This window comes from Prionailurus viverrinus, chromosome B3 (genome assembly GCF_022837055.1).
Source record: "Prionailurus viverrinus isolate Anna chromosome B3, UM_Priviv_1.0, whole genome shotgun sequence".
NCBI lineage: Eukaryota > Metazoa > Chordata > Mammalia > Carnivora > Felidae > Prionailurus > Prionailurus viverrinus.
The window spans coordinates 4,306,446-4,333,006 of record NC_062566.1 but is presented as its reverse complement, the minus strand read 5'-3'; the positions used below and the strand labels follow the sequence as shown (position 1 = coordinate 4,333,006).

Sequence of the window (26,561 nt, the reverse complement as noted above, 5' to 3'; positions counted from 1 at the left end):
GAGCCTGGAGCCTGCTTCGAATTCTGTGCCTTCCTCTCTCTGCTGTTCCCTTGCTCAATCTCTGTCTCTCTCTCAAAAATAAATAAACATACAAAAATTTATTTAAATATGAATTAAATACAATAAGAAGACTTAGAAGACTGGACAAGATGAAGCCAATGAGCATGATTACTTAGTAATCGGAAAAAACGTAAAATCAAGCCAGTTTTCCCCAACATTCAGAGGATGGATTTCTCTAAAAAAGTGACGACTTTGAGAAGTAGACTATTAAATAAGAACACTAATTATTAGTTGAAACATAATATTGTAGTTAACATGTGACATAATTTATATTATGCTGTATTATGATGATTTGCATGTATGTGCTAGACAGTGAGCTCTCCGTTTGTACCAGTTTTCTAATTCATATTTCTCCCAACATTTGTATGTGAGCAGTAATCCTATTATCCTAATTGTGAGATGAGAACATTGAGGTGAAGAGAAGTGTGACGTTCAAGGGCACACCACCTCTAAGTGCCCATTGTAGATTGATTATCTCAGATTGCAGGTTGTTTGGGGAATTTTTAAGTTTATCATAGGCTCTCCTTTGTAGTTTAGTCTTATGAGGAAGATGAGGTTGGTAAGAAAATAGATGGGAAATTGCAGATGATTTGCAGTAGAGTCAAATAGACATATCAAGGTCCCATTGAGCACCACTCAGACAAAGCCTTTATGAATTAATTATATTTTACAGAATTAGTTAATCATGAACTTATAACTATTCTCATCTTTTTTTTTTTTTTTGCCTTAAAGGCTTGGTAAATTTCATACATATCTTCAAGTGAACTACTGCTCCTCAGTATGCTTGTTCACAGATTGTTGTTTGACCTTAGAAAATTGGAATTTTCTACTTTTCTCTGGCTAGTCTGCTCCCCCTGCCCCTTATCTGCAGTTTCACTGTCCATGGCTTCAGCTTCCCATGGTCAATTGCATTCTGAAAATATTAAATAGGAGATTCTAGAAATAAACAATTCATAAATTTTAAGTTAGGCCCCATTCTGAGTAACATGACGAAATCTTGGGCTGTCCCACTCTGTCCTGTGAAGGTTGTGAATCATCATTTTGTCCAGCACTCTGTGCGCTACCCGTCCATTAGTGACATAAGTATGTATATCTAGGGAAAAGCATAATATAAATAGGGTTCAATACTGCTACAGTTTCAGGTATTCATTTGGGGTCTTGGAATGTATTCCCTGTGTTTAAGGGCAGGAACTACTGTGTTCGTTCATTTTGGCATGCAGCCTTTGCCTTCTTAGTTATGGATATACAATAATCATGGGAGCCTGTCTATATAATAGGTACCCTCTAAGTGCATCCACCTTAAGGAGGTATTCTCAAGGAAAATAGGCATATTATCATTATTTTCTTGGAAGGTTCACATTTTTGGAGCTTGCTGACAATTTGGTAAGATGAATAAGAATTGCACTTCTGTTCTTCTGAGTTTTCTCTGGTCTTATTTCACTTTGACCAGAAAGCACACACTCAAATACAGTAGGGAAACAGAAGACAGGGTCAATGCAAGTATTTATTTGTCCCCAAGATCTAGTCCCCATAGTCTAGCTTGCCTAAAAATATGCAGCAACAAAATCTTCATTCATTGTTTTTATATCAAACACTGAAAGTACGTTTTCCAATTCTCACTGTCATACCTAGTTAGGGTAAGAAGAAAGATGTGGGGATATAAATGTGAGCTTCTATCAAAGTTTTGCCCAATTGAAGCCTTGATTCTTTTATATAATTTTACTTGCTTCCTTAGGAAGCAGTCTTTATATTAGAATCAACTTATATAGCTAGAGTGCTTAGTGACTTGCTAGCTGTTTAAAACCCTAGAGCACTTCAAAATGAGGAAACAATTTTGAGTCAAGGTTTGAGCATAGATTGATGATCAAAGCTTCCTGCTCCTACAGAAGGTAGAGGAAAGAAGTCAAGAGTTGGACCAGTTTTGAGTCAATGCTGGATAGACTCAAAAATAAATAAATGAGTATGTACTGGACACCCAGTTCGATTTGGTCTCCTGGTCTTGAGTGTCCCTTGCAGCTGTGTAGACTTAAAAAGACACTTCATGCATTAAAAGTATAAATGGGTGTTTGTTGAACCTACAGCTCTCAGGGACCTCCCCACGGAGATTGGGATTCAGAGGGTCTGGGATGTCATTATTAGCCTGCTTAACAAATACCGTAGGAGATCCTTAGCATCAGAGAATTTGAGATACTCTGCTGAGACAAGGAAGATGTAGCCTGGCACAATTAATTGGACTTTCCCACAACTTTTCCTCGCCACTTCCTCTGGATCTGCTGAGTTCTCCCCACTAGTTCTGCAACATTGGCCTTTCAGCTCAGCACTGTCTTCCCTGGGTTCCCAGCTTTCGCCTGTCCACCACCCTGCCTCTGGGGTCACAGCCACTTGCTATTTCTACTATTAGCCCTGAGTTAATAGTAGACTATTGTTTGACCAACATGAAAGATTTGACAGTTTAGTGCCCAAACCATTTTCAGCCCGAGGTTAAAGAATGATATAATCTTTTTTTTTTTTTAACTTGTTTGTTTTTGGATAAGTGTGCTGAGCAACTGTATTCTAAGTCAGTGGACCTGAGCCTTGAATGGGTTCTCCTGAGGAGCCTTACAAATCATACCCTTCATTCCTGCCATGATTCTGATGTGGGGCATGGCCCTGGGTATCACAGGCATTAAAGGTTGCAGGTGCCTCTAATGTCCCCCCTGGTTGAGACCCACTGCTCTAGGATGTCCTGTAATGACTCACCTTGTCCATAGGGGAGTGGAACTGGATTGATAACAAACTTTGCTTCAACTATAGAAACCTCAGTGCCATCTTTGAAGGGGTCAACCAAGGGAGCGTATTGCTATCTAAACTCTCTTTTCTAGGAGAGAAGACATTGCAATGGACCCCTTTTATGCCTCGCCACTATTTTCCCCCAACCCCCATATGAGAAGAACATGTTAAAATATCTGCTATTTACATAGCACGTGTCTTCCTGGAGCACACATACCGTATATGCAGATTTTTCTTAAGATCTCATTAATCCTCACAGATTTTTTTTATTTAAGATTTCATAGGAGTGTCACACCAATATATAAATGTTGAAAACACTATTTTCAAAATACATGTAAGTGCCATGATTTTCTAACTTAATATTTACATCCCATAACTGTTCATGGATGTATGTGTATGTGTATATGTATATATAAAACACATAAAAATATATAACCTATATAAAACACAAATGCCCCAACTGTGCTCACGTTTGTCAGTAGTTCTTTTCAAAGCCTTCTTTTACTCTTTAGTGCCCCATTTTTTCTTTCTCTTTCCCTTTGCGAAAATGTTCATCTCTCTTTATTGCTGGAATTCCCGTGGCTACACTTTTAGTTAGTTCTCTCACTGTGTTTGCTGATTTCTCCTATGCTGATGTCAGGGTTGTCTCCTCAGTCAGACAGTGGGAGCATCCATTGCTTGCAATCTTCCCATACGGTCCCTTCAGCCCTGTTTAGTCCATGCCAGTCTCGGTTTTCTTTAGTCAATTGCCTAAAAACTGAGTTGCTCCATTAGTTGAACAATAAATAATGGTAATCATAATTGCCAGCATCTCTTTCAAAAGGCCAAGTCATGTGGGAATTGGGAGCACACACTTAGGGATCAGACGGACCCAGATTCAGATTCTAGGTTTTTAGAATATATGACTATTCTATGCCTCTTCTCTTGGGTTGTTGCAAGGATTAATTGAGGTAGTCATGCATTGAGTGGAGTGGAGTGCATATGGTGTATGATAAGTGATCAATAAAGTGATGTTCTTATTGATATGCTACCAAACCTCCAAGTTTCAGGCCCAGCTTTTACTCTTTGCTAAGATCTATTCTGACTCCAGCAGGGAGACTTCATAACTTGTTTCCCTGTTGCCTCATTTTCACCCCCCTTTATACAGACAGTCCTTTATTTCTTTTTGTTAGCATTTCTCTGTGCCCTAGACTGTAAACTCTTGAGGGATGGGATGTGATTTAAGTCATTGTATCCCTACTGCCAGATACGCAAGCATATCATGAAAGCATCGAGCCAGGCAGAGAACTTGCTACCTACATTTACTTGGATGATTCACACTGAGCCCTTGACTAGAAAGTGTGTGTGAATTTCTTCATTTGCAATCTAGGAAGAAAGCACTAGATGAGGCCCTCATGGCCTTCAAGACTTTTTTCTAACTGGTCTTAAATTGGAACTTTATTTAAACTTTTCAAGGTCTGGTTTTCAGAATGGAAATGTAGAAATTCTGTTTACTGCAAAATGTCGGCATGCTGAAGCGCAAATTACCGAGCTCTTCCAGGGTGTAAGCAGCCGAATGTGTGGTATAGTTTCTCAGACTCCACTGCCAGAGTCTTTACTCCATGCACTTGGCTCCCTTGTTTTGGTTCTGGTGAATTCCAGCGGCAGGTTGTGTTCCCCACAGAGTGGCCTGAAATCCTCTGTTATGGGCACAGCTATGGGTTTGCTCATCCTTACTCTTCTGGGGATAAAGTCATTTCATGTGGTTGGTAAAGAGTCTTAAATGATTTTATCATCAGCCCTCATTGGTCCTTTAGGAGCAGGGCTTCCATTTTTTTTTTTTAAGGTTTATTTATTTATTTTGAGAGAGAGAAAGAGAGAGTGCACACACAAGATGGGGAGGGCATAGAGAGAGGGAGAAAGAGAATCCCAAGCAGGTTCTGCGCTGTCAGTGCAGAGCCTGACGTGGGGCTCGATCTCACGAACTATGAGATCATGACCTGAGCCAAAATCAAGAGTCAGATGCTCAACCGGCTGACCCACACCGGCGCCCCACAGAGCTTCGATTATGATGGGAACTGAATCGGGCTGAAACTGTCACTAATAAGGTTCCTCTGCTTGTCGCTTCCAAAAGACAGTGCTCATGGTTATGGATGTCCCCTTCATCACCAAGGAAAAATGAGAAAGGTTTGTGAACTCCTTAGCCAGTAATTCGTGACCATGGCATTAAGAGAGTGTCGTGCACAGTAGGTGTAAGAGGGACATGGAGGATTTAGGAGACACACGACCAGTCTTGAAACTGAATGGGAACAGACTTCTTTTATGTCCTCTCCTTGAATCTAATTGGGCTAAATGAAGAGGGAAAGACAGAGGGGACTGTGATTGACATTTTAAAAGCATATTTTCAATAGTTGGTGAGGACAGAGGTTACAGTTGTGGTGACTTCTCCATGTAAACGGTTTCCTTTTCAGGGCCTCCCATTGCTTCCATTTCCAAAGGGTGATGCACCTCAGAGTAGAATATGGAGGAAACTGGGGACAATGTCAAGGGGGATACAGTGTGTCAGAGTGACCTCCCCAAAAGGTATATGCATATGTTAATCCCAAGAGCCTGTGATTGTGACCTCGTTTGGAAAGAGGGTCTTTGAAGATATAACTAAGTTAATGATCTCAGGATGAGATATCATCCTTTATTATCTGAGTGGACCCTAAATCCAATGGCAAGTGTCCTTATAAGAGACAGAAGAAAAGATACACAGAAGTGAAGGCCATGGGAAGATGTAGGGTGTAGCCACAAGCCAATGTCTGGAGTCACCAGAAGCAAGAAGAGGCAAGGAGTCTCCCCTAGAGCCTCTGGAGTCTCCCCTAGAGCCACCTCTCTGCCTACACCTTGATTTCAGACTTGTGACTTCCAGAATTGTGAGAGAATAAATTTCCATTATTTTAAGTCATCAGGGTTGTGATGATTTGTTCTGGCAGTCACAGGAAATGAGTACAGGTAACCAGAACATACATCAGGGGGGCAGTGGTAAAGTTCATGGGTTTTGGTGAATAAAAACCTTGGTTGAGTATAAGTTCTCCTACTACTTATTACCTTACACAGCCTTAGGCAAAAATATTCTCTCTGATATCTGATTGGTTGGTTCATTGATAGGTTCATTCATTAATTCATCGTGTACTCAGTAATTTATTCAGTAAATACATACTGACTTCCTTTTGTGCTGTAGCCACCATGGTAGGCATTGTAGTAAGGAGATGCATTTCTTAACATGAAGCAATTTTACATCTAATGAAAAGAGACCAGCTATTACAGTGTGTGCTACATTTTCTTGTATCTGATTATAAATATTCTAATTGAGAAAATGCTAATTGGGGAACATTTAGAAAATATAGATAGGCAAAAATAAAGTAAAAATAGCCTATTATTCTAATACCAAGGGATTAATCACGGTAAACATTTTAATAGATTTCCTTCCACCCATTTGTATATACAGTTGTACTTTATGCACATTTGAATAGTCTATCCTACTTTAACATCATATTGACAGTCTCCTCATAATGCGAATATTACTTTTTTTAATGTTTATTTATTTTTGAGAGAGACAGAGAGAGAGAGAGAGAGAGAGAGAGAGAGAGAGAGAGAGAGAGAGAGAATGAACACAAACGGAGGAGGGGCAGAGAGAAAGGGAGACCCAGAATCTGAAGCAGGCTCTAGGCTCTGAGCTGTCAGCACAGAGCCTGAGGTGGGGCTCAAACTCACGAACCTTGACATCCTGACATGGACAGAAGTTGGATGTTTACCAAGTGAGCCACCCAGGCGCTCCATGAAACATTACTTTTAAATATCATTGTGATCTTTACAAATTCCTTCCTAGAGAATACCGTTGCCTGTCAGAGTAGCATTTAGATTTTACCCAAATTTCTTATGTACACAAATATACATTTGTGTTCTGGGAATTTGCTTAAGCAGCCTGGAGAAGGGGTGCCTGACCCAGCTTGGGAGGCATCAAGGAAAAATTAAATGTGATAGCAATAGTGAGGTCCGTGTCACAAGACTATTCCAAGTATCCAGTGAGGTAATCCAGAAAAAAACTTCTTGCTTAATGCTTAGGACTTCTCTCTCTCTCTCTCTCTCTCTCTCTCTCTCTCTCTCATCTGCTTTGATTTTCAAAAAATTAAATTAAAATTAAAAAAAATCACAAAGCCCAAAACTGCCTAAGTTTCACTTCTATGAGATACACATGGTTGATATTTTGATGTATAAACTTTCATCATTTTGCATGTGTACAAATATATATAGTTTTCCTGCCATTTTCCCCTTTTTTATTTTAAAAAAAGGTCATGTAACCCACTTTGTGTTAATCTGTTTTTTTCTCCATATCAAAACTATTCTTCTGAGATGCATCTTTAATGACTACATCATAAGTATGTTGTCACAGGGATAGAAAATAATTTATTTGCCACTATGCTGTTGTTAGAGTTTTAGTTACTTCTGTGAACACCGTTGTTGTCAGTACTTGTCCAAACTGTAGATTATTACCTCAGAATTGATTCCCATAGTGGATTTCTGGGTTGAGTTTCTGAACATTTTTCTTGCTTTTAGTAAGTTGTACCAAATTGCCCTTGGACAAGTGTCCTGACTTGCACCTTTACTTGAAGTGTGTGAAAGTACCCATGTTCAGAATGTCTGTTCTGAAGGCCATAAAGAAGAATATTAAGGCAAGGAATATTTAGGTAATGGCGAGCAGTCTAATTGGGTTAAAGCCTAGAAATAACGTGAAGGGCTTTGAGCAACATGCTAAGAACTTTGAAACTTATTCTTATGGCAAAAGTACTATTGGATGTTTTTGTTTTCATTTTTGTTTGTGTGTTTGTTTTGTTTTGTTTCTGCCATTGAATGCTGGTAACTATTTTCAATGGGTAAGGTTTGTCAGTCCAAGGGGATGCAGTTTTATCAAAGAAGAGGAAGACAAAAAAAAGAGTGAAATATTTTCTAGGAAATGGAAACTGAACCTAACAGATGAAGGACAGAGAAAGACCTATCTTGGTCTTTTGCCATATGGGACGTCGTGGTGGTTTGTGACAGTAATGATAGCCACCATTTATTGAGTGACTATTATATGCTAGAGGTGCTTTCTTGAACTTTTATTGAATATCTATAATAATTCAAGCAGGTATATTAAACCACATTTTATGGATAAGGAAGCCAGAGACTAGTCAGGTCATGTACCTTGTCCAAGATCATACAATTTGTAAATTATAGGGCCTGGAATAAAACTTACATCAGTTGCTTCCAGATCCCATACTCTTACTACTGCCCTACATGGACATAATTGTGCTTCATGAGCAGGACTTTTTTGGTTCTGTTATTAACTCATGTCTCTGAGACCAAGGGCATAGTGGGCTTGGGTTGACATATGTAGTAAATGCCCTGCAGAGTTACCTGCCTTGCACATAATTTTCTGCAGATTCTGCCAAGCCAACATCTTAGAACTAGAAGGAACTTCAGTGATCATCTGGTTCATTGTCCGCTGTACTGAAGTCCTCATTCACATTTAAGATAGATATTTTCTGCTTTAAAATTTCACCGAATTTTACACTTGAATTTTACACTTGAAAGACCCATTTAATATATTTGAGGAGTGGAATGAAAGAGGAAAAGTCATGTTTGCTTCTAGAGAGGTAAGCACTAAGTAGAAAAAGTGAGGTATAGATAGTGTTAGAGATAAGTCCAAGAGTCGGCTGTGTTGTTTTCAGCCTTATCCATCTTTCACAGCTTAGGAATTCTTGTGCTAAGGAGAAAGAAGAAATGTATTCCTGACCCATAACTGTGATGAGTTAACCTACTTTGGTAATATATTTATAATCCTTTCGAGCTCCTTGGAGGAAAGATGCAATAGGGATATAAAATAATAACAGAGCTAACCTTCAAGAATTTTCTGAAAGCCCAGGTATGGTTTGAGGTTTAATGAGTTTGTGTTAGTAAAATATTCTGATATCCCAGTTGAAGGGAGCTAGAGAACGCAAATGGTTATTAATTATTATTATTATTGACTCCTGCCCAGAGTCAGGGAGATTGATGACCTCCGCCATTTTTTTCATCCCCAGGCGTGTAGCTGCAGGTGCCAGTGCAGTGTGCAATAAATGTCTAATCCCTTAGAAGGATTAACTCTACATTGGTTTAAAAAATAATGATTTCCCATAATCTATTCTGAATATACTGCTTGGTCCCCCTCCTGTTTCATCTAGTGACTCTTGGTATCTATAATGAAAACCAAGTGCACTAAAATTCTGTCTGGACCCTTTGTGTTTTACACTGGGTAGCACTGCAGAGAAACTTCACAGATTTGTATCATTTCTGTAAAATCAGAAGAGGAAGAACTGTGGAGGAGTAGTTTTGCTTTCTCTGTGGTGTATTTTGCCTACTTTGTGTCATACTGGCTGGCTCTTGCGACCTAGCACCTCTATACTAGGTCTATACATTGTCAACCTCTACCAGGATTTTTATCAATTACCGTATTTTAAATGGTCTTAACTGCTCCAACAGAAGCTTCAGAAGCTAAGCCAAAATATGTTTCCTGGGTTCATGCTTGGCCTGAGGAGGCAAGGGGTAAAGTTGGTGGCTGTTTAACTCTGCCCCAATCACTGTCTCTTGTCATTGGCTGAGAAACACAATGGGAAGATTTGGGCGGATGGACTGGTTCAAGTACATCTCAAAAGTGATTACAGAAAAGTTTCATTGGTTTTTGAGATACAAACATTTAGCCATTAAAATAAACAAACTTCTGCATCCCTATAATTATCGCTTGCCAAGGCAGATGCAGCTCAAATGAATCCCAGCTCATCTTGAATGCGGCGATGATGTCTCCAAATGAAGCTTTTTGCTATTTTAGCCAGAGAGGGAGCCGCTGGCATTCAGCAGAATGATCTTGTGACGACGTCCTCCTTGTTTTCCAGTCAAGTTTGAAGGGCATTTCCAATCAGGTTAATGAGGACCTGCTGATGCAGAGCTGAAATGGCTTGTTTGCATCTCCCCTCTGGTCTATCCATGAAACGCCGGTCTCTTTTATCCACCGGCCAATCACAGCCTGCAAGAGGAACATCTGGCTTGAGCAGCTGCCAAGAGAGGAAGCACACTTTCTGTCCCCTCAAGCCAGTAGCAAGTGTGTGTAATTGAGAACCTGTAATTGCAAGAAGGCACAGACCTAGGCAGAAAGCGTAAGGAGTTGCTGAGACAGGAGACAAGGAAGCATAGGCAGGCTTTGTGGGACCTTTAAGGGAGTCTGAGGTGGTAAGAACCACACAGGGTAGGGCCGCGATTCAGTGTCATCCATATGTGGCTAGAGACGTTATTGTGACATGTGTCTGACAATACACGTGCCACTTTTTAATTAGATGGAAGTGAAAAAAACAAAGAGGAGAACTTAATATTTTCTCATACAGAACATGTAAGGAATCATGGGTGAATCTGGGAGGCATTGCTTTGATTCTAATGACTAAGTCTGCCCTGAGCCCAGATTTATTCTTACGGAGGCATGTGGCAGGCTAAGATAAAAACTCGTTTAGGGGCACCTGGGTGGCTCAGTCAGTTGAGCATCCAACTCTTGATATTGGCTCAGGTTATAATTCCCGGGTTATGGGATCGAGCCCTGCATTGGGCTCCAAGCTGAGGGTGGAGCCGGGTAGGGATTCTCTCTCTTACTCCCTCTGCCTCTCTCCCCCTCTTGCATGCTCTCTCCCTCTCTCTCTACAATAAAAAACAAAAAAGAAAAGAAACTGGTTTGATGCCTCCACCTTTCCATGCAAGCTCACTCTTCTCAGCACACCAAAATGCTATTGCCTGAGTAGAAGATGGGTTTAAAAAGGACAGCCTATTGGTGATGTATTCCATATCTTCTCAGGAGATTCCCAAGGTTGTCTCCCTTCTCTTGGGGTCTGTTTCCTCTCAACCCTGTGTCTATGCTTCTCAACCAAGATGGTTGCTGTAAAGTTGCTCTCATAACGTTTTCAAAGCTATGGGTGAAGCAAGGTAAGAAACACTGAAGGTGACTGAGAAAGTTTGAAAAGTCTCCTAGATTTTTCCAGTTTGCCTAGCCTTCTCCACACCCCCCACCTCACTTGGTACCTCTGTCTTTGTGAATTTCCACCTATGATTGGCTTATAAAGTAGTAGAGAAACTAACTTTGAGCCTCAGTGATCTCCGAGAACCTCTCACATACAGAAAGGCAGGGCACACATGAGGCCAAGTACAAAGCAGTGGGCAAAGCGGACTGTACCAAGTGTTAAGGTCAAAGTGCCCTGAGCAAGGTGTTGGCTGACATACTGATGATCCTGTAACACTTTTCACAGGACCTGATGACAGCATTCTCAGGACAAGACCAAGAAACAATATTATTCTAGAAAATTGAGATTGCAGTTTAGCATTTGATTACCATGTTGTTTTGAATACAGAGGTCGCAGGGGGCATTAGGTCCAGTTATCCAACAAGGGTTTACTGAGTGCCAGGGACTTGGGTCAGGGATAGACTGGTGAACAAGACAGAGCTTTCATGCAAACTAAAGTCCATGTTCTGAGGCAATGGCAATGATTTCTGATGGAAAATAACTTCTCTCCTGGGAGGAGAGACACAAACTGACCTGGGGAGGATGACAAGGAGACAGTGATGGCACAGGTGCAGCACAGTCACGTGTTCAAAGGCCCTGCAGGGGGAAGACAATGTGGTTTGTTTGAAGAACTAAAGAAGACACGAGTGGACCCCCAAGTAGCAGGTGCCTTAGGTTGGGTTCCCTGGGGTAGCAGCCTCTGAGAGAGAGATCTGTGGGCAGGAAGTTTACTGGTGAGGGTGTTCAGGATCAACATGGAAAGAATGGGCAGAGGGCAGAATGGGCCGTGAGGTAGTAGCAACACAGGCCTTGTCTGGTTCCTTAGACTGCTCTTCAGAGCCCTGAGGCCAGGGGGCCAAACCTCTCCATTCCCGCAGAGATCTTGCAGGTTACCCCCAGGGAAGGGATGTGACCAAGACTAGGACAGATTTGGGGGCTGAAAGAAGTAATTCTCAGAGAACAACCCAGCCTAGAGTTGAGTTATATAGGCTTTTTTTTGGGCGGGGGGGGGGGGTAGTGTTAGTTCTCTGTGCATTCTGGCTAAATGCATCTCTCTGTAATCCTCAGTGTATGTCTTTGGTGCTCATGTGAAACTACCTTGAGTGGTTATTGAATCCTCTACTATAAATGCAGAGTCAGAATTAATTTTGAATGGATAAATCTGCACCTGGAATGACAATTAAATGCAGTTTAATATTATCAAGAACTGGCCAACAATGGCCCATGGGCTAAATCCGACCCTCCCACACCGCCATGTTCTTAAGTCACTCCTTTTGGAGAATCTTTCCTAACTCATCCCGCTTCTTCAGTCTCCCTCTGAGGTAAAAGTCATTCTTCCCTACTTGCACTTTGTTAATTGCATCATTGGAATGGTTGTCACATTTTATTATGCTCATATGTACGTTTGCCTCAGTGGCCAGTTGACGAGGTATCGCGGATATGGACTCTGTCCCTTCAGCTTTGTGACCCATGCACCCAGCACACTTCATTTCCTTCAGAACGCACAAGACAGCTGTTTGCTGCATGAATGAAAGAGATAAATGTAGTAAACATACTTGTTATGAATAAAGAACCTGAGGATAGCTGTGAGAGGACTGTTGAACATTATTCAGAATCTTTATTATAACCTCATTTTCTCAGTGTTATTCTTATCAGTAGGACATTGGTCAATACAGTTAGGATCCATGTATCTTTGGAATTCAAATGCTCTTTCTCCCTCCTTATATCTCCCTGTTTGTAGAGACCTGGGTCTCAGCTATGCCTGTCTCTACTTGTTTACCCAAGTCCTGCCAAAGGTCTGACTCACCTTGGAGCTCCACACACTGGTTTCTGGTGACCTTTGATAATATCAAGTTAGTTCCCAGCTTGAGTCTTAAGTGCCAATCCTACCTGCATAGTTTTCCATATTATTCTCTTTGCATAGCCTGTTAGATGTTTATCTTTATGTCATGGTGGCCTATAGGACTTAAATCATACCATACCCCTTTTTTATGGTATTGGCCCAGATCAGTAGTCATCCAGTACTCTGTGGTTTTAATCACTCTGCTGGCCCTTGAGCCTGCCAGTTCTGTCTTACTCTGATCTGCAGACTTCCCTGACCCTCTACAACTGGCACCAGAAGGCGTTCTGTAATCAGAATTCAAAGAGTGGAGGGGTCAGGTTGCTGGGGGGTAGCTACATGGTGCAACATTTTTCCAGAAGCGAGGTCAGTCCACCTGAAATCTTCTCCCCTCCTATTACAGCTCTTTGCTTGAGAAAGGAGTTTCTTCCCTCCAAGGACAGCTTCTCCGAAGCCCTGTGACAGATGAAGTGAAGCCCCAGTCCTGGGGTGCTGCTGGTGCCATTGACTCTAGAGCTAGTGAACAGCATGATGGTGAAAATAGTAAATAATAAGTGATGCAGCATTATAGACTCATCACGCACATTTCATTCTGTGCTGGGTCAAGGGCAGAATATGCATCTCTTAAAGACCCATCTTAGAAACCCAGGTATCTTTAGTGATGAAACGAGCTCAAAATTTGAAGAGAAAAGCCCCCTTGTTTTTTTTCAAGTGGCTTCCGTCCAAAGGGAGGCTCTGTTTGCAAGAAGGCATAGTGTCAGATAGCCAAGTCTAATACATTTAGGTGGCCCCTCAGTCTCACCTATAAAGGACCCAACTGCAGGATTAATATTATTTTTCCTACAATGGTTCAAGGACTCATCCAACAACCCTATCCCCAATGTTGAATGTTGTCTTTATTCTTTCTCTAAGCAGCCAAATTCATTTATTTGGAATTGAGTCTCTGAGCTGGTGACTCCTGGGAAGTGGAGAAAACCAGAAACCAGCCTGATGGAATGGCCCGTGTTGGACCTGAATAATCATGGAGAGAACACTGGTTTGCAGGGTGTGTCTGTTTCATGTAAAGGGTTCTCAGAAATGTCTGGATGGGTTTCAGATCCCCTCCTTTGCCTTCTTCTACATGAGTGGGTTTCACCTGGTTGAAGCAAAGAACGAGAGCACTAAACATCTTTAACTAATCTTGAACTTTTTTGTTCACTCCCCAATTTGGTTTCCGGTCATATTGGCCCACAATTTTAGTTGTGGTGTTTCAGCTAAACAACAGCTGGGAGTTGACAGCCAGCCAGCTGCAGCCTGCTAGAGCAAACACTTGAGCTCCTAAATGTATAAAAATGATAAAATGACTAGACATATAGGTTTCTAATTGCAGCCAGGATTCTGCAGCTGGGAAGTCACCAGAAGATATATATTCTGTGTTGTAATCCAGCAATCATGTGCTCCACCCCGACTGAAAAGCACTTCCCTTTCCCCCACCCCCAAGATTGCTGCCAAAATGTGAAGTCCATTTCCAGCCTGCAAATGATGTTCACTTCTTATTAAGGAGCTGACCCGGCTCCAGACTTATAAATCTAGCCAAAGATTGAGCCAGGGAGATAGATCAGTTGAAGTTTGAGGGGGAAATGATGATAAGATAATGCCAGAAATAAGACTCAGATGATGCAAGCCCCAGATGAGATATATGGGGGTCACAAAGGCAGCCCCCCAATCCAGTACCACATGCAACATCACATGTGAGATTCAGAGTGGAGCCTCTTGTTTTCTCTCTTCAACCTTCTGATACTCCTCCTCCCTCCCCTCCTTCCCTTTCTTTCCCCTGTTCCTCTTATCTCTACATGCATGCCCTCCTTCCTGCAAACAACTGTCCAACTCATCACCCTTCTCTGCTGGGTCTGTTCCAACAATGGGGGGGCATTCATCTTACTTGAACGTCTCTTCCAAGCACTGAGAAGGCTTTCGTCTTCCTTTGTAGCAGAAATTTCCCTGACATCAAATATTCATCCTTCTGGCTCTATATAGTTCATCTTCCAAGCATTTGTTCTTGATTTGGGGGCAGGGGAAGAAATGACCAAACTTTTGTAGTTCGTTTTCTTCTGCTTGAAATTTGGCTTTCAAACTGTCATTTCACAGTGGATTTAAAAAGCTGAACACTTTCTTTGTTCTCTCTTTCCCTGGAGTACTGATCTTCCCTCTGTTGGACTAACTAGTCTTAATAACAAAAGGACTGGTAGGGCAGGGGGAGGATGATGTGTCACAAAGGAGACCAAGAAAGAGCAGTACCTCTGGGATAGTCTAAAGCATTATCTGGCAATGTCATTGGGCCCATGGCACTACACTGCCCTGGCTTTTTGCTCTTTTGTGCTATAACAAAAATTCCTTAAGAGAAGGGGCCTTTTATTTATTCTTCAGGATCGAGCCCAGATCCTGACATGTCACATACACTTAAAAATAATGCTTATCAATGAACAGTGAATGAATGAACCCCCATCAAATCTGGTTGGATCTGTTTGTGCTAATGGTAATGCCCTACATTTGTAAGATTTTCTAAAATGTTTCCACATATATCATTTTACTTGATGTGACTATTAGTGAGTTGTCACTTTTTCCTACACTTTCATGAATGAGCCAGAAAGCATAAAAATAAGCAACCACTTTGAGACAGAGAATTTAACTAGAAGGAGCCATGGCACGGATGATCAGATGTATCACCTACCTGGCCTGTTGCAGTTTAGATCAGACTCCGCAAGTCATAGCCTGTGAGCCAGATCTGGCCTGCAGGTCATTTTTGTAAATAAAGTTTTATCAGAGCACAGCCATGCTCATTCATCCCGTAATGTATGTGGCTGTCTTCTCATTTCAGTGGCAGAGCCGAATAGTTGTGAGTGATGGTCAGGCCCGCACAACCCAAGATATTTACTATTTGGTCCTTGATGGAAAAGAGGTGTTGACCTCTGGTCTAGATTTTACTAACAGCAGGTGCATGTGTCACGTTTAAGGATGTCAAGGAAAGTAAGGAAATCCTGTCTGCCTTTGGAGCTCCTCTTGATTTTGGGGTGGTATTTTCTGATTGATGATCTATGTAATACACTTTAAAAGAAAGCTTTGGGAGTAAGCGTGGGGAAAGTGAATAAGAGACAACAAGGAAACAATCTCTTCAGTCAACATATGGGTGAAGGCACGCTGGAGTAACCCTGGGTTTTTTTACTCCAGTTTGTTGTGGTGTCTCAAAAAGCTCAGCATGAGGCACTTCTGAGGTCCCATTGTTCCACAAGGCATCTGTGATGTTGCACTGAGATATGCCAGCCCCCCTCCTGATCTCACACTTTTTGTTGTCTTTACACTTGAGAAGTCACTCCAGATGCGGTTCTGCTGAAAGTAACATAATTAGGTCTGGACACCTTTCATCATCCATGGAGTGGGTACAGACTGTCTTCTCTCTGAGAACTTCATCTTTTTTCCCCAAAGGATTCCTGAATACTGTGAACATATGGGACCTCTCACACCTGTAGGCATTTTAGCAATTTCCTCTGATGAATCCATTTGTAGCCCTCTGCTCTGTTATACCAACGGGTTTCTCTTCTCTTACTTTTTTAATATATTTTTATTGTTGTTGTTACCTCTGAGAGATTTTGCCTTTCACAGGGGCCAGGAAGTCATGAGATATCATGAGATATATGGTTAGATGTGGGGAGATTTTTGCATTTGGTTGACTTTTTACTTTTGATAAGTTGGGTTGGATATTTCTAAAGGCAGATCCTTTTTATTTATCTGCATGACAACACCAGTTTTCTAGAACAAGTTCAGTTCCAGGATTTGCAATTTGCCTCTTTATCTTGGTGATTATCATTTAGCTTTACTGGTTTTATCAGTGAATTATAGATAAGGGCACTGATTGCAAACTGGTTAAGCCACTTCAAGATTCGATTAAAATCCTGCAAGTAAGAAAAACATTGAAATATTCTGTTTCATGGAGGCATCTGCTGTGTTAAAATAGCATAGACTTCAGAAGAAGAAGATCGGGATTCTAGCCACATCTCCATCCCTCCAAGACTGAGGTTGATTTGCTCTATAACTTCCCTGAGCCTCAGTTTCCTCTTCTGTGAGATCTGGATGATCATAATATCATTGCCCTCGCTGAATTCAACTTCATTCCATTCATTTTGACAGAATTCTCTTGAGCATATACTCTTTCTAGGCTCTTAGTCTAGCACAATGATTATACAAAAATATAATTTTTTCTCCTTCAGTTTATAGTGTAATGGGGATTCAGATACATAGAAAGTTGGTTTCAATATGACTTGGTACAGATCTTATGGAATATGATCTGGGTTGTATAGGGATGTAGGAGAGGGATAGTTTTCTCAGTCTGAGTTTCCAGGGAAACTTCCTCTGAGACATGATACCTAAGCAGTTATTGGATTAGCGTCATCAAGCTAAGACAGAAGAGAAGGGTACTTAGGTGGTGAGTCTAGGGACCAGGCCATGAAGGCCTTGTGAACCTTGCTAAAGAGACCCCAGTTTATCTGGAACACTCTAGGGGTCCAGTGAGGGGGTGTGACACAACAGGATATACTCAGTTCTGGGCCTCAGGCTAGGTTCTGGGTGTATGTGGGAAGTGGGGGTACAGATAACAGAATACTATTTTCAAAAACTAATTGTGTTCTAGGCACTGGCCAAATACCACACATTCATGAATTCTCTTTGTTCTCATAGTATCCCTGTAAAGTGAACTTTACTTCCATTTATGCTTGAGGGATGGGGACTTAGAGATGACATTTACATTGCCCTCAGAATGCTCATAGATGAGGGGAGGTTGTGTAAGTGGGATCGCATCTCAGCATGAAAGAAGCCATTAGGAGTTCTGTATGGAGTGATGTAGGTACACAGAAGAAAATAGCTGAGCTGTGCTTGGCGAAGTCTTTGTAGAAGAGGTAGTGTCTATAAGGTGAGTAGAAATTGTCCATGAGATAGGAGGGTACAGCCAAGGGAACCACAAGAAGAAAAATGGTGGAGCAGACACTGGAACTCCAAATGGTTATGTATGGCTAGTGGAGTAGAGTTGAGGGTCCTGGGATTAGATGACATGACAGGTAAAACCAGGCTTCATGGTACAAGCAATGGGAAGTCACAGATAAGTTTTAAGCAAGTGTGTGCTATGATAAAATACATTTTAGAAAGATCATTTTGGTGGCACTATAAAGAAGATGAAGAAAATTGAAAGATGGCCATTTCTAGACAAGGGAGTAGACTCCTGGACTGGTATGGTAGGAGTGGGGATGAAGCAGGAATAATATTTAGGGGGCAGAACAGAGACAAGTTAGTGTTCAAGGGACCAAGGGAGAGAGAGAGGGATATAAGGAGTCACTTGGTTTTCTGTTAGGGGGCTGGGTAGGCAGTTGAACCAAACACAGATGGAGACTCTAAGAAGAGGAGTATTTGGGAGGTGCCTGGGTGGCTCAGTCAGTTAATCATCCGACTTCAGCTCAGGTCATGATCTCATGGTTTGTGAGTTTGAGCCTCACATTGGGGTCTGTGCTGACAGCTTGGAGCCCGGAGCCTGCTTGAGATTCTGTGTCTCTCTCTCTTTGCCCCTTCCCTTCTTGCACTCTGTCTCTGTCTTTCTCAAAAATAATTAACTCAACACCCAAAAAACAAATCCAGTAGAGAAATGGGCAAAAGACATGAAGAGACACTTCTCCAAAGAAGACATCCAGATGGCCAACCAACACATGAAAAAAATGCTCCACATTGCTCATCATTAGGGAAATACAAATCAAAACCACAATTAGATACCACCTCACACCTGTCAGAATGACTAACATTAAAAGCTTGAGCAACAACAGATGTTGGTGAGGACGTGGAGAAAGAGGATCTCTTTTGCACTGCGGGTGGAAACGCAAACTGGTGCAGCCACTCTGGAAAACAGTATGGAGGTTCCTGAAAAAATTAAAAATAGAACTTCCCCATGACCCAGCAATTGCACTACTAGGTATTTATCCAAAGGATACAGGTATGCTGTTTCGAAGGGGCACATGCATCCTAACGTTTGTAGCAGCACTATCAACAATAGCCAAAGGATGGAAAGAACCCAAATGTTCATCAATGGATGAATGGATAAAGAAGATGTGGTGCATATATACAATGGAGTATTATTTGGCAATCAAAAATAATGAAATCTTGCCATTTGCAACTATGTGAGTGGAACTAGAGGGTATTATGCTAAGCTAAATTAGTCAGAGAAAGACAAACATCATATTACTTCACTTATATGAGGATTTTAAGACACAGAATAGATGAACACAAGGGAAGGGAAGCAAAAATAATATAAAAACAGGGAGGGGGGACAAAACATAAGAGACTCTTAAATATGGAGAACAAACAGAGGGTTACTGGAGGGGTTGTGGGAGGGGGGAAGGGCTAAATGGGTGAGGGGCATCAAGGAATCTACCCATGAAATCATTGTTGCCCTGTATGCTAACTAACTTGGATGTAAATTTAAAAAAAATTAATAAAAATAAGTAAACATTAATTTTTTTTTTAAAAAAAGAAGAGTATTTGGGAAGGAAAGAGATTGAGGGAAGGACACTTAAATGTGTTTAGAGAACTCATGGAGGGAAACAGACTGGCAGAATGTGAGTGGTGATGGAGAGAAAGAAACGGAATGCTTTGAGCATGCTGAAGGACAATGGCATCATTTAGAGAACAGGATGATCTTTTGTCATTTAGGATGTCATTAGGATGATCTTTTGTCAGGGTGAGTCTCACGGCCCTTTGAGAACCAGCAAAGGGTGCCTTGAGCCCACCTTCCTTTCTTGTGGAAGTTTTAAAGTCTCTTGGTATTTCCAAGATTTCATGAAGCCTAATTTCTCATGATCTCCTGAGTCTATATACTCTTTCTGTAATACTTTGGTTTTCTACATAATATTTATCTACCTGTGAAACTGTTCTCTTCACTTGTTCCTGCGAAACATGCAGAGAAACATTCCTGAACATTGTAGACTTGACCCAAGGTCTTGTGGTCAGATGGTGGTCACCATGGGTGCCATGAAAGCAAGCTTTCCAGATTACTTCTTTTATAGTCCTGTGCTTAAAACCCCCCTTGCCCTTTCTCCCCTCCTGCCTTTGGTTTCATATCAACTCTTGACTCCTCCTCTTTACTCCTTCATTCACTCTTGGTTGTTTTCCCCTTCTCTTCACTCTTTTTCTGGAGCCACAAACCATTCCCCAAACCTCCCCCTCTCTTAGGCAGGGTGGTTGCTCCTTATTTTCTGAACTGTTGGTGCTTACTGGCCCTTGTGACCTTGGGACAGGAGATGAATGGAGGAAGCATCACCTTTTACTCTATCAAGTATTTCCTTCCAAATATAGTTCAGGCACTGCTGTAAAGGGACTGCAGCCTACCTACTTCATTATGTGATAAATATAGGCCAGGGGTGGGTGAAGGGTCATGTTTGTGACACAGGATTACTGGTTTTATTTAGACAAGTTCCATTTGACATATCTCTGGGACATCAAGTTTACTCTATGGTCTTATTCCTCCTAGGAGATGCTTCTTAGAAAGGGTAGTTTTTGTAGATCATCCTATCCTTTCCCTTATGTTCATATTTAAAGAAAATTGACTGTTGAGTGTTATTCTCCCTCTTCACTGGCTGTTCTCATGTGGATGTTACAGGTTCTTCAGAATAATGTCTCAGTTTTGGGCTGAGGAACTCAGTTTCTCCTGGTGGGCTGTCCTCGTGAGGGTGAGGGTGAGACTGTAAGTCCAACACAGAGTTCACACAGTTAAAAAATCTGTTTCGTTGCCACAGGCTGTACCTTCCTTCTGCTAGCGGCCGCAGAGGTCTACACCATCGATCACAAAGTTAAACAGGTATAAATGACCCTGCAAAATCTATCACCACCAGGGGAATGTCAGCCTCCTCTTGCATCAGCACAATCATTGGCCATGAAAATCTTTCTTCAGCTAGCACTAGGGTTTTTGCCTAATTTTTATGGCTGGGATAATACGCTCTGGACCCTTTTACTTAAAACAAAAACTCATGAAAACTAGCTTAAGTCAAAAAGAGAATTGATGCTCATTTATCAGAAAAATACAAGAGAATAAGGGACTTCCTCTCCTCTCCCCATTCCTCCCTTGTCCTCTCTCTCTTTCCTGGTTTCTGGAACCTGGTTCTCTTGTCTGGCTTCCCAGATGGTAGCACGGATGATCACCAGAAGCTTCAACTATTCATGAACGTTCAATACTCATGGTTCCTGTATAGGGTTTCTCTTCCTTGACAATTTCAGCAGCAGTCCTGGGAACAGCTCTGATTGGTACAGCTTGAATCATGGGAATCTCCAAGAACCATGGAGTGTGTGTGAAGTAATATGGCACTGTGATTGGCCAGATCTGGGTCAGGTGTTCAGCTCTGGAGCAAAAATTAAGGGAGTCTCTCCTGAAGCATTGGGACTGAACATGAAGAATAGTGATTTACCCAACGCATGCTGGATTTATGTTTGGTATCCTGATGAACAGGATATAGCCCTAGTACAGGTGGGGGTCCAGTCCTTACCCTGCTTAGCCTCTGTAAACTTTTCTCTCAGGCACTGGTCCCTGATCCCACACCCAAGTTATTGACTGGGATCCAGTGCTGTAACTGCCTGAGGGTGGACATCAACACAGCATGACACTGTTTTCCTCAGTTCATACTTTTATGAAAGTATCTATCTATAGTCTTTTACTTGGGAGAACTGATCTTTGAAAAATAAATCTCAGCAATTCTCATTTCATACAGATATTCCAGGAGCCATTATTATTCATGTGTTTGTTTTTTTATAAGATAATTCAAACATACTGTAACGCACAGAGAATGATGTGAGGAAGACACTTAAAGCTAATGCTGATACTTGACAAATTGTGACACTTTTACGTACTTGCTTCAGTGTTTTATTTTTAAACAAAGGAAATATAGAAGATAAGGGTTGAAGCCTCCTTGTATCCATCCAAAATCCAATTTCCATCCTTTCTTTTCCGAAATTACAACTATACTGAAGCTGGATTCAGTCGTTCATCTATCTGTCTACCTGTTTCTGCTTTTGAATTTTCTCTTTGCTTTTTTTGGTCAAATTTTCTATGCCTGTATATGACTAGTTTACAATATTTTTATAGAAAGTGTTAATTGAAGTCCTCCATTAATTAAAAGCAAACACACATACACACCACTACCACCATCACCACCCAGAAAACACCCTAAAATTGAAAAAAAAACCTCTCAAATATAACTTTTCCGAGGTTGATCTATCAACTTTGTGAGATGTTTGTTTAAAAAAGAAAATAAAAGTGGTACCTGGGTGGCTCAGTTGGTTAAGCATTTGACTCTTGATTTTGATCTCAGGGTCGTGAGATCAAGCCCTGTGTTGTGCTCCACCAGTGTGGAGCCTGCTTAAGATTCTCCCTCTTCTCTCTCTGACTATCACTCCTGCTCTCTCCCTCTCTAAAAATGGAAGGAAGGAAGGAAGGAAGGAAGGAAGGAAGGAAAGAAGGAAGGGAGGAAGGGAGGAAGGGAGGAAGGAAAGGAGGAAGGAAGGAAGGAAGGAAGGAAGGAAGGAAGGAGACAAAATACTCGCACTATGATTGTTATCTTGCCGATTTCTGCTTGTAATTATTTTTGCTTTTGTGTTTTAAAGTGATGTTGCTAGAGGTATACATATTCATGTTTTTGAGAGTTCTTAATGCATTGTTCCCTTGAGGGTTATACTTTATCTCCCTTTATTCTGATTAATGATTTTTATGTGAATAATTTTTTCATGTAGTAGTAATTATTAGAGGTTTATTAGTCATATTTCTCTATCTTATTTTGTGTTTGCTGATCATTTCTCTTTTCCTTTTTATTACCTTTTTTTCTTTGTATGCGTGTGTATTTGATTCATCTTCTTTATTTGGATTTACTCTATTTTTTCCTCTTTGATTCTTGATTTGAACAAATTCATTTTATTTTAACTCTACCTTGTTTTTAAAAAAATAATTTTATAATATAAATTTGAGGATTATTTTCTTATATTTCTACCTATTTTATAATTTCCAACATTATTTCTTTAAACCCATGGATGGATTGGATTATATTTTCAGGTGTCTGACAGTGGTGGTAGAGGTGGTTATTATTATTAAAATAATTTCTCTTGGGGTGCCTGGGTGGCTCAGCCAGATAAGCATCCAACTTCAGCTCAGGTCACAATCTAGTGGTTCTTGGGTTCAATCCCCCATCAGGTTCTGTGCTGACAGCTCACAGCCTGGAACCTGTTTCAGATTCTGTGTCGCCCTCTTTCTCTGCCTCTCCCCCACTCACACTCTGTCTCTCTCTGTCTCAAAAATAAACATTAAGAAAATATTAAAATAATTACTCTTATAAACTTTGTAGTAATGCTTGGTTTCAAATTCAATTGGAATGTGATCAGGGAACATGGACAATATGGGAATAGTTCTTCAATGTTTATTGAATCTTCTTTATGACATATATGGTACCTAACAAAATTTTTAATTATTTTTTTATTTTTTTAATTTTTGAGAGAGACACAGAGAGCACGAGCAGTGGAGGGGCAGAGAGAGAAGGAGAGAGGAAGAATCCCAAGCAGGCTCTGTGCAGTCAGTGCTCACAGAGTGATGTGTGGCTCAAACTCATGAAAACGTGAGATCATGACATGAGTTGAAATCAAGAGTTGGATGCTTTTTTTTTTTTTAACGTTTTATTTATTTTTTAGATAGAGAGAGACAGAGCATGAACAGGGTAGGGGCAGAGAGAGGGAGACACAGAATCGGAAGCAGGCTCCAGGCTCTGAGCCATCAGCTCAGAGCCCGACGCGGGGCTCGAACTCACGGACCGCGAGATCGTGACCTGAGCTGAAGTCGGACGCTTAACCGACTGAGCCACCCAGGTGCCCCAAGAGTTGGATGCTTAACTGACTGAGCCACCCAGGTGCCCCACTACCTGACAAATTTTTATGCATGCTTAATATATTCTCTGATGGAGGCAGAATTATTTAAGACCAAGCTTTTCAATTGCACTGTTTGAATTTTTATCTTTTTCTTTTATTTTTTTCTATTTGATTTATCAATTTCTAAAGGAAGTTTATTAAAAACATCCCAATATTATTATTTGTCCTTGGAACTATTTTGTATTGTCCTATGTTTTTGTCTTAAACTCAATTTCCCATCAATACTAGAATGACTAAGTCAGATAAAAATATATCAAGTGAATCTTTTTTTTTACCCAAAGAAAATTGGGGTAATTTAAATATTCCTATTCTAAATATTATATATCTGATGGTGTGCCTGGGTGGCTCAGTCAGTTAAGTGTCCAACTCTAGATTTTGGCTCAGGTCACAATCTGATGGCTTCACGAGCCCCATGTTGGGTTCTGCCCTGACAGCATGGAGCCTGCTGGGAATTCTAACTTGTTCTCTACCCTTCTCCACTCATGCTCTTGTGTTCTGTCTCTCTCAAAATAAATAAGCATGAAACAATATTATATAGCTGAGATGTTTGGCTGTTTATAGAAAATCCAATAAATAGTAGTATCTTTTAAAAGATTACTTAATTTTATTTAAGTAGCCCTGACTAATTTGGATTAATTTATTTCATCATGTTTCTTGCTATTTATTTAACACACACACACACACATATATGTAATTTTTTTTTTGCTTACTTTTTTTTAACCCCATTTCTACCTCTGTGGGCTTATAGAGTTTAAAAAAATTCCTTTATTTTACTCCTCTCCCAGGTTGGAAGCTACTAATATTTTAATTATTATTATTTTTTTTACTTTCCCTTAATTAAAATATATTGAAGTATAATATGCATACATAAAATTGTACACAACAAAAATGAATTTATCACAAAATGAACATTCATGTAACTGGCATACAAGAAGTAAAACATTGACAGTATTTCAGAAGCATGGAACATTAATACATTTTAAAAATAAATCTTTAAAGTTAATTAAGTTCTACTCTCAGAACCTTCCTGTCCCTGCATTCAGACCTCAGTGCTGTAGCCTCTGGGACATGTCTCATACTGCTAGCCTGCCATTAGCAACATAGAAAAAAATTCCATATCATTTTCTTGTCCCATACACACCTTGAGGTGAGCAAAAATAAAATAAAGTAAATTTTAACTCTGAGGGAAATCGTGTTCATCCAGACTGGTCAGTTGGCAACCAGGTCGGTGCCAAGTTCTGAGAGGTAATTAGTGAGGAGTATGGCATTGATCCCCCTGGAACCTACCTACAGTGACCTGCAGCTGAAAAATGTCTGTGTGTACCACAATGAAGCCACAGGTGACAGATATGTTCCTCATGCTACCTTGGTGGATCTAGAACCCAGGACTATGGACTCTGGTCACTCAGGTCCTTTTGACCAGATGTGGAGACCAGACAACTTTGTTTCTGGTTGGTTTGGGGCAGGCAACAACTGGACAAAGGGCCATTCTACAGAAGGGCCAAGTGGACCCACTCGCTAGGTGGGGGCACAAGCTACGGGGTGGGCACCTTGCTCATCAGCAAGACTGCATCACCAACACCTTCAGGGTGGTACCCTCACCAAAGTGTTGGGTGCTTTGGCTGAGCCCTAAAACACCACCCTCTCTGACTGTCAGATGGTAGAGAATGTGGGTGAGACCCACTGAATTGACAACTGAGCCCTTTAGGAAATCTGCTTTCACACCATCAAGCTGACCACACCCACTGTGGGACCAGAACCACCTGGTCTCAGCCACTGTGAACAGTGTCACCAATAGCCTCCGCTTTCCTGGTCAGCTCAATGTTGGCCTCCACAAACCAGCTGTCAAGTTGGTGCCCTTCCTGTGTCTCTACCTCTTCAGGCTTGGCTTTGCTTCTTTGACCAGCCACAGAAGCCAGTGGTGTGGGGCCTTCACTGTGTCCAAACTCACCCAGCAGGTCTTTGATGCCAAGAACATGATGGCTGCCAGCTCATGGCCATGTTTTGGCACAAAACTTTCCTCTATTGGTACTCAGGTGAGGGTGTGGACCAGATGGAGTTCACTGCAGCTGGGACCAGCAGGAATGACTTTGTCTCCTAGTGCCACCAGTACCAGGATGCCATCACAGAAGAAGAGGAGGCCTAAAGCAGAGCACCATCACCTCAGGCTTCTCAGGTCCCTCAGCCTTCTTCCTCAACTGCCCTTTTCCTGTCCCTCAGAGTTTGCATTTTCTGCCTCTGTCTTATTTTCTTTTCCTGTTTTGGAAGGTGGACGGGAGGTTCCTATAACAGTGCCTGGCACATAGTAAGCACTCGTTAAGTATTTATTGTTTATTAAATGTCTCCTCTCTTCCACTCTGGGAAGCCTAGATTTCTACCCTTCTGGGTAACCCTGTATTTCTTTTTGGTGCCCATTTCTTCCATCTGGCCAGGTCATATTTCCCTTTGTTTTTAAGATAATTCTCCAAAAAGCTGTGTCTCATCAGATCCCGTTTGGAACCATGTACTGAAAACTGGATACATGGGCACCATCCTAATCCATGTGGTCGTCCAGGGGAAAGGAAAGCAAGCTACTTCATAGCAAGTGGAGGTACCTGTAAGAAAAGGATATAGGCTTTTCCATTCTAGAGCAGTTTTGGAGAGGGGGATCCAGGCTATTGAAGTCCTAATTTTCAGGTATTTCCCTTTTCCTTTCTCAGCTTCAGGGGAGGTGATAACAGTATAATCTCCATTTTTAGTCTCCTTCTAAGCTCTGTCTTGGGCTGTTTCCTTTTCAAGGGTCTGCCCCACTCTGTCTAGGGGATTCCTCTCTCTCCTACTTCACCTCCTGCACATGCTGGATTC

The 26,561-nt window shown here is 41.2% G+C and overlaps 1 protein-coding gene and 1 pseudogene across 1 annotated transcript in view; both read left to right on the top strand.

Moving 5' to 3' along the window:
* The window catches only part of AGBL1 (AGBL carboxypeptidase 1), a 789,011-nt gene that overhangs the window by 296,256 nt on the left and 466,194 nt on the right, over positions 1-26,561 (top strand). The window lies entirely within an intron of this gene.
* On the top strand, positions 4,338-25,863 carry LOC125167430 (tubulin beta chain-like; annotated as a pseudogene).